General features: G+C 46.1%; 1 protein-coding gene and 9 non-coding genes across 10 annotated transcripts in view; 6 read left to right on the top strand and 4 right to left on the bottom strand.

The window, feature by feature from the left end:
- LOC110439461 (uncharacterized) overlaps positions 1–13,748 on the top strand; it is a 1,085,403-nt gene that overhangs the window by 805,000 nt on the left and 266,655 nt on the right. The gene's annotated exons all lie outside the window — the stretch shown is intronic.
- On the top strand, positions 1,869–1,941 carry trnav-aac (transfer RNA valine (anticodon AAC)). The gene has a single exon. It is a non-coding gene; the product is annotated as a tRNA-Val (tRNA).
- trnal-cag (transfer RNA leucine (anticodon CAG)) lies at positions 3,190–3,272 on the bottom strand. Its single transcript has one exon. It is a non-coding gene; the product is annotated as a tRNA-Leu (tRNA).
- Positions 4,604–4,676, top strand: trnav-aac (transfer RNA valine (anticodon AAC)). Its single transcript has one exon. It is a non-coding gene; the product is annotated as a tRNA-Val (tRNA).
- trnav-cac (transfer RNA valine (anticodon CAC)) lies at positions 4,781–4,853 on the top strand. Its single transcript has one exon. It is a non-coding gene; the product is annotated as a tRNA-Val (tRNA).
- trnal-cag (transfer RNA leucine (anticodon CAG)) lies at positions 5,930–6,012 on the bottom strand. Its single transcript has one exon. It is a non-coding gene; the product is annotated as a tRNA-Leu (tRNA).
- Positions 7,314–7,386, top strand: trnav-aac (transfer RNA valine (anticodon AAC)). Its single transcript has one exon. It is a non-coding gene; the product is annotated as a tRNA-Val (tRNA).
- Positions 7,491–7,563, top strand: trnav-cac (transfer RNA valine (anticodon CAC)). Its single transcript has one exon. It is a non-coding gene; the product is annotated as a tRNA-Val (tRNA).
- On the bottom strand, positions 8,640–8,722 carry trnal-cag (transfer RNA leucine (anticodon CAG)). The gene has a single exon. It is a non-coding gene; the product is annotated as a tRNA-Leu (tRNA).
- Positions 10,565–10,728, bottom strand: LOC137494473 (U1 spliceosomal RNA). Its single transcript, XR_011014431.1, has one exon. It is a non-coding gene; the product is annotated as a U1 spliceosomal RNA (small nuclear RNA).

Genomic DNA, 13,748 nt, shown 5'->3' with positions numbered 1-13,748 from the left:
GACATATCAAATTTCAGCACAACACTAACTAATTAGTCTCACTCACACACACACACACACTTGTACACACTCTCACTAACACACTCACTCTTGTACATGCTCTCTCACACACACCTACATTCTATCTCAATTCAATTCAGAAATACTTTTTAGCATGACTGTAAATGATACAATGTTGCCAACACAAACACATAGACATCTCACAGACACATGTACATGCTCTCACTCACAAAGATAAGCCCTCCCTCTCACACACACACTTCTACATGCTTTCTCATAAACATGTACTGGCTCTCTCTCTCTTACACACACTACTACATGCTGTCTTTCACTCACACACACACACACACAAACAAATGTGCATTTGATACTTATATAATTTTATGTGCTCAATAGGCTTACGATAGGTGGTTGCATTGTAATTATTTGGTCATGAAGGTATTAATTGTTTTAAATAGTTTTTCAGCTAATAATGTTTGTGATGTCATACATGCTACAAAAGGCTTTTGAAGCTGACAAGACGTGGAGCAACCATGACCAGAGCGTTCCAGAGAGAAGGTGTCTCTCAAAATGCAGTGGCCCAGCTCGCTGCATTTGCAGAGCTGTACTTTGCTAACAGGGAGCAATTTAACAGAATCAGCTTCACACCAGGAAAATGAACAGAGTTCGCTCAAAAGTGTAGAGAGCTCATTTTTGGAGATTTTTGCATAAAGGTTGTATCAATGAAAAGGAAGGGTTCTTTTTATATGTTTCTTTGTTCAATAATGCTCCGGTTTACTGTTGGTAAAATGTAGAAGCAAAAACCTACAGCGCAATAAGCTTAGCTTATAATGCAAAAAAAAAAAAATATTGAAATCAGATGCAAAAACCTTTAAATTCCGACTAAATTCATTAATTTTCTTTTCAGCTTAGTCCCTTTATTAGTCTGGAATTGCTACAATGGAATAACCCAAGAGCTTATCCAGCACCATCCATGTTTTACACAACAGATGCCCTTCCAGCTGCAATGGGAAACATCCAAACACACACACACACACACATATATATATATTTGAGCCTACTCAATTTACCTTTACCACATGTCTTTGGATTTGTGGAGGAAACCAGAGCACCCGGAGGACACCCACACAAACACAGGGAGAACATGCAAACTCCACACAGAAATGCCACCTGACCTAGCTGAGGCTCGAGCCAACGACTTTCTTACTGTGAGGCGAACGTTCTACCCTCAGCGCCACCACATTGCCGGCAATTTAATTGTTATTCTAAAATTAGTTTTTTTTTTTCAGCCTACTGTTTGAAAGAAAATGAAAAAATATTTGCCACAAAAATAGTTAAATTGCAGAGCTGAGACTTAAAATATATATACATTTTAGGAAAAAATGTGTATGGTGGCTGCATGGTGGTGCAGTGGGTAGCATGTTCGCCTTACAGCAAGAAGGTCACTAGTTCGAGCCTAAGCTGGGTCAGTTGGTGTTTCTGTGTGGAGTTTGCATGTTCTCCCCATGTTCGTGTGGGTTTCCTCTGGGTGCTCTGGTTTCCCTGACAAATCAAAAAACATGTGATCAAGACGGCAGAAGGGCCACAGCACTTTAGAGTCATGCACACCAATCAGGTAAAAACCTGTCGACTATGCATGAGCTCAGAAAATGTGATGAAGGAACGCCCAGAATTTAGGTGCTTCAAATGTGACGAAAGGGGACATTTCGCAAGGACCTGTACAGCTGTGTCGGGCCCGGATTGTAAATTGGCCCTAATACCTGCAGGGAGCTTGTCACGCCGAGTTGGCTTTGTCCGCTCGATTGACCAACGCGTACGCCTTGTTTTATCCTTGCAGGCCTAACTTCGCTGGTGAAAGCACTTGTGGGGTTTCTGTAGTGTAGTGGTCATCACGTTCGCCTAACAAGCGAAAGGTCCTTGGTTCGAAACCGAGCAGAAACAGTGCTCTTCTTTTGGCGAGAAAATAATAGCATCCACTGCCGCACCAGCAATGATCTTTGACAGGCACCCAATCAAAAAGGGTTATCAGCTCGATCTGCTTGAAGGTTTCCGTAGTGGTTATCACGTTTGCCTCACACGCGAAAGGTCCCCAGTTCGAAACTGGGCGGAAACAACCTCTGGCTTTTATGACAATTGTCAAATCAGGCTTCTGTTGAGTACTGACGTTCACTGAAAACATTTTTTCTGCAGAGCGGTGTGAGGCTAGAAGTTTGAATTCAGCTCAGTGTTTACCGCCCCTCGCGGTGTCGCAAACTTGCGTAGAATCTGATTTCTTTTAGCTTTGTGTTGTGCATGAGCAGGTGGCCAGTGCGTTTGCTGGCCCTTCACGGTGCAGACCGTTCAAGACAGCTCTATAAAAAAAGACTATAAATACTTGAAGCAGCACTGGCCTATTGGTTTCTGTAGTGTAGTGTTTATCATGTTTGCATTACACGCTAAAGGTCTCCTGTTCGAAACTGGGCGGAAGCATACAATTAGCGGACACTTTTGTCCAAAGCGACATACAATAGTGGAGGTATTCAACAAGACGAGGCAATGCATACGAAAAAGGGCTATTTATTCCAAGTAATTTGTTTGTGCTCAGAGAATTTAGTGCTGGAGTAGGAGTTTCGTTTTCTTTAGAGAGAGGGATATTCACCGGGGTTCGGGTGTACTCTGAAGAGATGGGTGTTAGCTGTCGTTTGAAGGACACCGGTGTATCCGTAATCCGAGTGGGAATGGGAAGGTGATTCCACCAGCGTAGAACATTGAATGAAAACATTGTGGAAAGTGACTTTCCGTCTCTCTGCGCTGGCACCACAAGACAGTGCTCTGACCCTAACCGGAGGCTCCTGTGGTTATCACGATGGCTTTACAAGCGGAGGGTCTCCTGTTAGCAACTGGGCGGAAACATTTAGATTTGCTTTTACGCACATTCTCAATTGGCTCTCTGCTCACTGGATGATCCACGATACAAGGGCATGGATCTGTCAAATGTCATGACTTGACGTTGTACGAGGATTTGACGAAAAAAATGCCCTGCAAACCTTAAAAAGCAACACCATCCCAGGACAATTCTTTTGATCCCCTTTCAGTGCACTTGCATTAAAGCCCGCGTGATGCGGCACTTTGTCAGTGTTACTGTATCATTCGGACATGGGGGCAGAGAGTTAAAAAATTCAGTCTGAGCGCACTGCCGCAGGCTCGGTTTGTCACAAGTGGGATTCGAACCCACGCCTCCAGGGGAGACTGCGACCTGAACGCAGCACCTTAGACCGCTCGGCCATCCTGACATGCAAGCTTGGCAGGAGCTGTCTCCTCGGAGCCACACCGCAGTACCGTGACATGGAATCTGGTGCTTCACAGCTTGCCCAGCTCCGGCTGTCCAGCTCATTGGCGCTGCTGGCAGCTAATCTGTGCTCGCCTCCTGGGGCTGCGCCTAGTTTCAATAGCCAACACTTGACAGCTGTCATTGCTTACGGCCACACCACCCTGAGGGGGCTATAGAGCAAACAGGAAGTGAGTTGGCAGCAGTAAGGAGAGAAAGGCTCTCCCCATTTTGTTTGTCTACCTTTTTGTTTATTGACCTTCAGTGTTTTTGTTTGTTTGTTTTCTTTTTGTCTTTAAAAACCACCTAACAGCAGCATTTTGCTGACTGAAGGGTGGTTATGTAGTGTGTTTTATTTTTAATCATGGACAGATTCCCCGGCAACGACATGGAAATGGAGGGACTTGCAAGAAAGGATAAAGAAAATGGGCTGGATAATAGACGGAGAGGGAAAGAAAATGGACTTGACAACAGACAAAGAGATAAATAAAATGAAGAGCCCGGCGAACGAAGAGATGAGAAAGGTAAGGATAAGTAAGAGGTACAAAGAAGAGTATGCACAAAGAAAGCAACAGTAACTGTAGAAGTAGAAAATGTAAAAGATGCAAGAAGATTTGATATAACCAAAGCAGTCACGGAGCTGATTGGAGAAGGAAGAATGCTGGCGGTGAGACCCAAACAAACAAAGGGAGTATGAAGTAACAATGGAGACTGAAGATGACACCGAAATTTTAATAGACAATGGATTGACAATTAAAGGAGTGAAATCTGAAGTACGGAGTTTACAAAACAGAGACTATGTTGTTTCGTTCAAGCATCTGCCTGTTTACCTAGCAAATGAAGAAATTTTAAGCAAGCTAGAGAGATGGGGAGTTTTCCCCATATCTAAAATTAAAAGAAGATTGTATCCTGGCACAAACATAGAAGATGGAACAAGGTTTGTAAAAAACAGATTTCCGGAAGAGATGGTCTCCTTACCATACAGTACCAAAATCGAGACGGCGGAAGCGCCACAGCACTTTAGAGTCATGCACACCAATCAGGTAAAAACCTGTCGACTATGCATGAGCTCAGAAAATGTGATGAAGGAACGCCCAGAATTCAGGTGCTTCAAATGTGACGAAAGGGGACATTTCGCAAGGACCTGTACAGCTGTGTCGGGCCCGGATTGTAAATTGGCCCTAATACCTGCAGGGAGCTTGTCACGCCGAGTTGGCTTTGTCCGCTCGATTGACCAACGCGTACGTCTTGTTTTATCCTTGCAGGCCTAACTTCGCTGGTGAAAGCACTTGTGGGGTTTCTGTAGTGTATTGGTCATCACGTTCGCCTAACACGCGAAAGGTCCTCGGTTCGAAACCGAGCAGAAACAGTGCTCTTCTTTTGGCGAGAAAATAATAGCATCCACTGCCGCAACAGCAATGATCGTCGACAGGCACCCAATCAAATAGGGTTATCAGCTCGATCTGCCTGAAGGTTTCTGTAGTGTAGTGGTTATCACGTTCGCCTCACACGCGAAAGGTCCCCAGTTCGAAACTGGGCGGAAACAACCTCTGGCTTTTATGACAATTGTCAAATCAGGCTTCTGTTGAGTACTGACGTTCACTGAAAACATTCTTTCTGCAGAGCGGTGTGAGGCTAGAAGTTTGAATTCAGCTCAGTGTTTACCGCCCCTCGCGGTGTCGCAAACTTGCGTAGAATCTGATTTCTTTTAGCTTTGTGTTGTGCATGAGCAGGTGGCCAGTGCGTTTGCTGGCCCTTCACGGTGCAGACCGTACAAGACAGCTCTATAAAAAAAGACTATAAATACTTGAAGCAGCACTGGCCTATTGGTTTCCGTAGTGTAGTGTTTATCATGTTTGCATTACACGCTAAAGGTCTCCTGTTCGAAACTGGGCGGAAGCATACAATTAGCGGACACTTTTGTCCAAAGCGACATACAATAGTGGAGGTATTCAACAAGACGAGGCAATGCATACGAAAAAGGGCTATTTATTCCAAGTAATTTGTTTGTGCTCAGAGAATTTAGTGCTGGAGTAGGAATTTCGTTTTCTTTAGAGAGAGGGATATTCACCGGGGTTCGGGTGTACTCTGAAGAGATGGGTGTTCGCTGTCGCTTGAAGGACACCGGTGTATCCGTAATCCGAGTGGGAATGGGAAGGTGATTCCACCAGCGTAGAACATTGAATGAAAACATTGTGGAAAGTGACTTTCCGTCTCTCTGCGCTGGCACCACAAGACAGTGCTCTCACCCTAACCGGAGGCTCCTGTGGTTATCACGATGGCTTTACAAGCGGAGGGTCTCCTGTTAGCAACTGGGCGGAAACATTCAGATTTGCTTTTACGCACATTCTCAATTGGCTCTCTGCTCACTGGATGATCCACGATACAAGGGCATGGATCTGTCAAATGTCATGACTTGACGTTGTACGAGGATTTGACGAAAAAAATGCCCTGCAAACCTTAAAAAGCAACCCCATCCCAGGACAATTCTTTTGATCCCCTTTCAGTGCACTTGCATTAAAGCCCGCGTGATGTGGCACTTTGTCAGTGTTACTGTATCGTTCGGACATGGGGGCAGAGAGTTAAAGAATTCAGCCTGAGCGCACTGCCGCAGGCTCAGTTTGTCAGAAGTGGGATTCGAACCCACGCCTCCAGGGGAGACTGCGACCTGAACGCAGCGCCTTAGACCGCTCGGCCATCCTGACATGCAAGCTTGGCAGGAGCTGTCTCCTGGGAGCCACACCGCAGTACCGTGACATGGAATCTGGTGCTTCACAGCTTGCCCAGCTCCGGCTGTCCAGCTCATTGGCGCTGCAGGCAGCTAATCTGTGCTCGCCTCCTGGGACTGCGCCTAGTTTCAATAGCCAACACTTGACAGCTGTCATTGCTTACGGCCACACCACCCTGAGGGGGCTATAGAGCAAACAGGAAGTGAGTTGGCAGCAGTAAGGAGAGAAAGGCTCTCCCCATTTTGTTTGTCTACCTTTTTGTTTATTGACCTTGAGTGTTTTTGTTTGTTTGTTTTCTTTTTGTCTTTAAAAACCACCTAACAGCAGCATTTTGCTGACTGAAGGGTGGTTATGTAGTGTGTTTTATTTTTAATCATGGACAGATTCCCCGGCAACGACATGGAAATGGAGGGACTTGCAAGAAAGGATAAAGAAAATGGGCTGGATAATAGACGGAGAGGGAAAGAAAATGGACTTGACAACAGACAAAGAGATAAATAAAATGAAGAGCCCGGCCAACGAAGAGGTGAGAAAGGTAAGGATAAGCAAGAGGTACAAAGAAGAGTATGCACAAAGGAAGCAACAGTAAATGTAGAAGTAGAAAATGTAAAAGATGCAAGAAGATTTGATATAACCAAAGCAGTCACGGAGCTGATTGGAGAAGGAAGAATGCTGGCGGTGAGACCCAAACAAACAAAGGGAGTATGAAGTAACAATGGAGACTGAAGATGACACCGAAATTTTAATAGACAATGGATTGACAATTAAAGGAGTGAAATCTAAAGTACGGAGGTTACAAAACAGAGACTATGTTGTTTCGTTCAAGCATCTGCCTGTTTACCTAGCAAATGAAGAAATTTTAAGCAAGCTAGAGAGATGGGGAGTTTTCCCCATATCTAAAATTAAAAGAAGATTGTATCCTGGCACAAACATAGAAGATGGAACAAGGTTTGTAAAAAACAGATTTCCGGAAGAGATGGTCTCCTTACCATACAGTACCAAAATCGAGACGGCGGAAGCGCCACAGCACTTTAGAGTCATGCACACCAATCAGGTAAAAACCTGTCGACTATGCATGAGCTCAGAAAATGTGATGAAGGAACGCCCAGAATTTAGGTGCTTCAAATGTGACGAAAGGGGACATTTCGCAAGGACCTGTACAGCTGTGTCGGGCCCGGATTGTAAATTGGCCCTAATACCTGCAGGGAGCTTGTCACGCCGAGTTGGCTTTGTCCGCTCGATTGATCAACGCGTACGCCTTGTTTTTTTTTTTTTGGGTTTCTGTAGTGTAGTGGTCATCACGTTCGCCTAACACGCGAAAGGTCCTCGGTTCGAAACCGAGCAGAAACAGTGCTGTTCTTTTGGCGAGAAAATAATAGCATCCACTGCCGCACCAGCAATGATCGTCGACAGGCACCCAATCAAAAAGGGTTATCAGCTCGATCTGCCTGAAGGTTACTGTAGTGTAGTGGTTATCACGTTCGCCTCACACGCAAAAGGTCCCCAGTTCGAAACTGGGCGGAAACAACCTCTGGCTTTTATGACAATTGTCAAATCAGGCTTCTGTTGAGTACTGACGTTCACTGAAAACATTCTTTCTGCAGAGCGGTGTGAGGCTAGAAGTTTGAATTCAGCTCAGTGTTTACCGCCCCTCGCGGTGTCGCAAACTTGCGTAGAATCTGATTTCTTTTAGCTTTGTGTTGTGCATGAGCAGGTGGCCAGTGCGTTTGCTGGCCCTTCACGGTGCAGACTGTACAAGACAGCTCTATAAAAAAAGACTATAAATACTTGAAGCAGCACTGGCCTATTGGTTTCCGTAGTGTAGTGTTTATCATGTTTGCATTACACGCTAAAGGTCTCCTGTTCGAAACTGGGCGGAAGCATACAATTAGCGGACACTTTTGTCCAAAGCGACATACAATAGTGGAGGTATTCAACAAGACGAGGCAATGCATACGAAAAAGGGCTATTTATTCCAAGTAATTTGTTTGTGCTCAGAGAATTTAGTGCTGGAGTAGGAGTTTCGTTTTCTTTAGAGAGAGGGATATTCACCGGGGTTCGGGTGTACTCTGAAGAGATGGGTGTTCGCTGTCGCTTGAAGGACACCGGTGTATCCGTAATCCGAGTGGGAATGGGAAGGTGATTCCACCAGCGTAGAACATTGAATGAAAACATTGTGGAAAGTGACTTTCCGTCTCTCTGCGCTGGCACCACAAGACAGTGCTCTCACCCTAACCGGAGGCTCCTGTGGTTATCACGATGGCTTTACAAGCGGAGGGTCTCCTGTTAGCAACTGGGCGGAAACATTCAGATTTGCTTTTACGCACATTCTCAATTGGCTCTCTGCTCACTGGATGATCCACGATACAAGGGCATGGATCTGTCAAATGTCATGACTTGACGTTGTACGAGGATTTGACGAAAAAAATGCCCTGCAAACCTTAAAAAGCAACCCCATCCCAGGACAATTCTTTTGATCCCCTTTCAGTGCACTTGCATTAAAGCCCGCGTGATGTGGCACTTTGTCAGTGTTACTGTATCGTTCGGACATGGGGGCAGAGAGTTAAAGAATTCAGCCTGAGCGCACTGCTGCAGGCTCGGTTTGTCAGAAGTGGGATTCGAACCCACGCCTCCAGGGGAGACTGCGACCTGAACGCAGCGCCTTAGACTGCTCGGCCATCCTGACATGCAAGCTTGGCAGGAGCTGTCTCCTGGGAGCCACACCGCAGTACCGTGACATGGAATCTGGTGCTTCACAGCTTGCCCAGCTCCGGCTGTCCAGCTCATTGGCGCTGCAGGCAGCTAATCTGTGCTCGCCTCCTGGGACTGCGCCTAGTTTCAATAGCCAACACTTGACAGCTGTCATTGCTTACGGCCACACCACCCTGAGGGGGCTATAGAGCAAACAGGAAGTGAGTTGGCAGCAGTAAGGAGAGAAAGGCTCTCCCCATTTTGTTTGTCTACCTTTTTGTTTATTGACCTTGAGTGTTTTTGTTTGTTTGTTTTCTTTTTGTCTTTAAAAACCACCTAACAGCAGCATTTTGCTGACTGAAGGGTGGTTATGTAGTGTGTTTTATTTTTAATCATGGACAGATTCCCCGGCAACGACATGGAAATGGAGGGACTTGCAAGAAAGGATAAAGAAAATGGGCTGGATAATAGACGGAGAGGGAAAGAAAATGGACTTGACAACAGACAAAGAGATAAATAAAATGAAGAGCCCGGCCAACGAAGAGGTGAGAAAGGTAAGGATAAGCAAGAGGTACAAAGAAGAGTATGCACAAAGGAAGCAACAGTAACTGTAGAAGTAGAAAATGTAAAAGATGCAAGAAGATTTGATATAACCAAAGCAGTCACGGAGCTGATTGGAGAAGGAAGAATGCTGGCGGTGAGACCCAAACAAACAAAGGGAGTATGAAGTAACAATGGAGACTGAAGATGACACCGAAATTTTAATAGACAATGGATTGACAATTAAAGGAGTGAAATCTGAAGTACGGAGGTTACAAAACAGAGACTATGTTGTTTCGTTCAAGCATCTGCCTGTTTACCTAGCAAATGAAGAAATTTTAAGCAAGCTAGAGAGATGGGGAGTTTACCCCATATCTAAAATTAAAAGAAGATTGTATCCTGGCACAAACATAGAAGATGGAACAAGGTTTGTAAAAAACAGATTTCCGGAAGAGATGGTCTCCTTACCATACAGTACCAAAATCGAGACGGCGGAAGCGCCACAGCACTTTAGAGTCATGCACACCAATCAGGTAAAAACCTGTCGACTATGCAGAAGCTCAGAAAATGTGATGAAGGAACGCCCAGAATTCAGGTGCTTCAAATGTGACGAAAGGGGACATTTCGCAAGGACCTGTACAGCTGTGTCGGGCCCGGATTGTAAATTGGCCCTAATACCTGCAGGGAGCTTGTCACGCTGAGTTGGCTTTGTCCGCTCGATTGACCAACGCGTACGCCTTGTTTTATCCTTGTTTTATGGCTCTCTGCTCACTGGATGACCCATGATACTAGGGCGTGGATCTGTCAAATGTCATGACTTGACGTTGTACGAGGATTTGACGAAAAAATTCCCTGCAAACCCCAAACGACAGACGTCTGCAAAAGATTGCAGTTCTTGAAACAAAGTTACCTCTGATCCGAGCAGAAGCGTTCGCTTACTCAATGGCAGAAAAAATGATGACCTTTCACACGTTCTACATTCGTTCTGTCAGTAACAGCGGCCGGCCGGCAAATAAAATTCTGACATTCCACAGGGCACACTCGCTTGGCGGACAAAAGCCACCGGGGGCTCTCTTTGCGTGTTCCTTCACCTGGTCAAACCGCTTAGAGGGGGGACCTTTCGAGTAGTTTTCGGCGTCAGAACAGACTCTTCTAGCGACGGGTGGGCAGGCTTTCCACAGGCGCGCGCGGCTCTACTGAAGCAAAAGAGGCTTGGCAAAGGACGAGGAAGAGAGGGAAGCGCCGCTCCAGCCGGGTCCGACGCTACTGCCTAAACTCTGTCTTGAACCACTGTACTCAGGGGAGAGCGCGAACGCAGTTCCCCACTACCAGAAATTATAACGTCGAGATTCCAACATTTGGGGAATTCGCAGGGGTCAGCGTGGCCGGAGTGCAATGGCCAAGCCTCGCCCTAGGTGAACCACCTTCTTGATCATGGTATCTCCCCTGCCAGGTAGGTATGAGTTGCCGGCTGGCGCAAATGGCAGCCGCCGTTTTCTATCGGCCGTACTCCAGGGCGGTGATGCCCAGCAACCGAGCATGGGGAATGGGCCAGCAACCCCTGTCCCCTGACGGCGCTGTACTTGCAGCAGACGTGCCTGTGCCTGCAAACCACTCGCTAGTAACTGTGGCAACGCATGAAGAGTTTGAGCTTCCTCCAGATGCTTGCTTTGTGTTTTGTCATCAGTTGGGGCTGCCAACACATGGATTCCACTGGACGCACTCGATCTGGGGATAACAGACCCTCTATGGGGGGAGGGGAGGGGATCCTCCTGTTCTTTCTTTCTTTTCCTCCATCTGTTTTCTTTCTCTACAGATGTCGTTTTTCTCTGCTTAGTTTCTGATTTGGTCTATTTGGACATGTCGACCTCCTGCTTTGCTGCGGTTCGGACCGCCTTTGCCTAGAGCTCCGTGCTTTGCACTCTTGCCTTGTATATTTTGTGTCCTGTTTTCTTACGTCAGCCTATCAGCACAGTGCTCAAACGACATAGCTTGAAGAACACGACGGGATCTACAAACGTTCCGCAAAAGAACTTCACTGACGAAAGCGGAAGCGCTAACGAAACAACCTCTCGCTGCAAGCACCTTACATTCCTGGGACGGGAAACCACCGACGGCTGGCTGCGAAATTGCCTCTGGTTCAGATTGGTTTAGAACCGTCCCTCTGCCTAAAACGCCACAGACGTCTGCAAAAGATTGCAGTTCTTGAAACAAAGTTACCTCTGATCCGAGCAGAAGCGTTCGCTTACTTAATGGCAGATAAAATGATGACCTTTCACACGGTCTGCATTCGTTCCATCAGTAACAGCGGGAGGCCGGCAAATAAAATCCTGACATTCCACAGGGCACACTCGCTTGGCGGACAAAAGCCACCGGGGGCTCTCTTTGCGTGTTCCTTCACCTGGTCAAACCGCTTTGAGGGGGGACCTTTCGAGTAGTTTTCGGCGTCAGAACAGACTCTTCCAGCGACGGGTTGGCAGGCCTTCCACAGGCGCGCGCAGCTCTACTGGAGCAAAAGAGGCTTGGCAAAGGACGAGGAAGAGAGGGAAGCGCCGCTCCAGCCGGGCCCGACGCTACCGCCTGAACTCTGTCTTGAACCACTGTGCTCAGGGGAGAGCGCGAACGCAGTCCCCCACTACCAGAAATTATGCAGTCGAGATTCCCACATTTGGGGAGTTCGCAGACATCTGCCCAGGGAATGTGCAATGGTAACTGTAGACTGTAGACTCTCGTCCAACGAGAAGCCGCGATTGTCTACAGTTTGCTTAGACCCTGGGCTAATCGGAGGGATGCATTGTCTAAAGTTTAAAATCAGGGCCAATCAGCGCTGAGGATTTTCCAAAGTTTCTCTTGCTCTAAATGCTCAATTTATCGGGTCAGAAAGTTCATCTGCTGTCGAGATTAATTCGTATGTTAAAGTGATTTTGTGTGGAAAGTTATTTTTATACTGTTATATTGATGCACAGTATGTTTTGTTCACGACATGTTTGAAATATCTCACTTTTTGAGCAGTATTCGTGAGGCTGCGCCTTCAGAAAGTACACCTGTTGTTGAGATTTCGTGTGGTAAGTTATTTTTATACTGTTATATTGATGCACAATATGTTCTGGTTACATCACGTTCGAAGTTTTTCACTCTTTGTGCAGCATTTTGTCTTTGTTCGTGAGGCTGCGCTGTCAGCAAGTACACCTGTCATAGTGATTTAGAGCGGTAGGTTATTTTTATCCTGTTCTGATAAACAGTATGTTTTGCTCACATCACATTTAAAATATTTCACTGTGTGTGCATTATTTTGTCTGTGTGCCTGACGCTGCGCTGTCAGACGTTCATCCATTACAGAGATTTTGTGCAGTAAGTTATTTTTATTGTTACATTAATGCTAAGGTCACATCATGTTTGAAATATCTCATTCTTTGTGCAGTGTTTGGTCTGTGCTGGTGACGCTGTGTCGTCAGAAAGTTCACCTGTCCTAGAGATTTCGTGTTGTAGGTTATTTTTATACTGTGATATTACTTATATGTATATATGGCTGCACAAAACCTGAAAAAGTTTAGCTTATGTATTATTTTCAACGCTCGTGTCGGTTTGATAGCTCCATTCACATAGTAAACAGTTGTTTCATTAAAATATAGCAACCATCATGCTAATAAATAAATATCCCTTCATATACAGCAATATATGTGACCATGACAATTATTATCATTATTTGTTACTATGAGAAGTAAAGAACATTTTAAGATCTTAGCTGGGACAAAACATATGATCCAAAATTTGAGCAAATGAGCAAAATTTGAGCATATGAGCAAAATTTACTCAGCAGCAGAGTAAAGTTAATGAGCCGATGATGAGTTTAATTAAGTGATGATTGAGGACTGATGATGAACACCTGCTGTTAATATGCAGAAACAGAAGAGAAGCAGCAGCAGCTACGCTCATTGCTTACCTGATTGACTTTATTTCTGTCAGATGTTCAAAAAATCCATATGAGACTGTGGCGAGGGGGCGTGGCCGAGAGCCGTGGGAACGGAGTAAGGCCACCGCGTAAGTGGATACACCTGCGGTGCGCACCTGCCTCGGATCCCACGGAAGGAGCTCTGGACCATAAAAGGAGGAACTATGGCAGAGGAAGCCGAGAGAGGACCGGGCCCGGACATATTTTACTTTTGCTTTCAGTTTGACGGCAGTCTTCGTGAGGAGCTGCCGTCCGTCCGTTTTGGTTTAGACACGGAGACTGCCGTCCCTGTTATTAATGAATATTTTAAAACTGCGTTGGTTCTCCGCCTCCTTCTTTCTGGCGGCCAAAGGGCCATGAACTTTATTACAGTGGTGCCGAAGCCCGGGAGAAGGAGGGACGCGTTGTCCAGATGCCCTTGCCGCTGAGAGAGGGGCGAGTGTTTGGGAGTTAACCAGATTGGGGGAGAAACCTGTTCTTCTGCCCAGAGTGCCGGGGCGGCCTGAGGCTGGCGAGGAAAGGATCTGCC

Source organism: Danio rerio, chromosome 4, assembly GCF_049306965.1.
Source record: "Danio rerio strain Tuebingen ecotype United States chromosome 4, GRCz12tu, whole genome shotgun sequence".
Taxonomy (NCBI): domain Eukaryota; kingdom Metazoa; phylum Chordata; class Actinopteri; order Cypriniformes; family Danionidae; genus Danio; species Danio rerio.
This window is presented reverse-complemented; position numbering and strand designations above follow the sequence as displayed.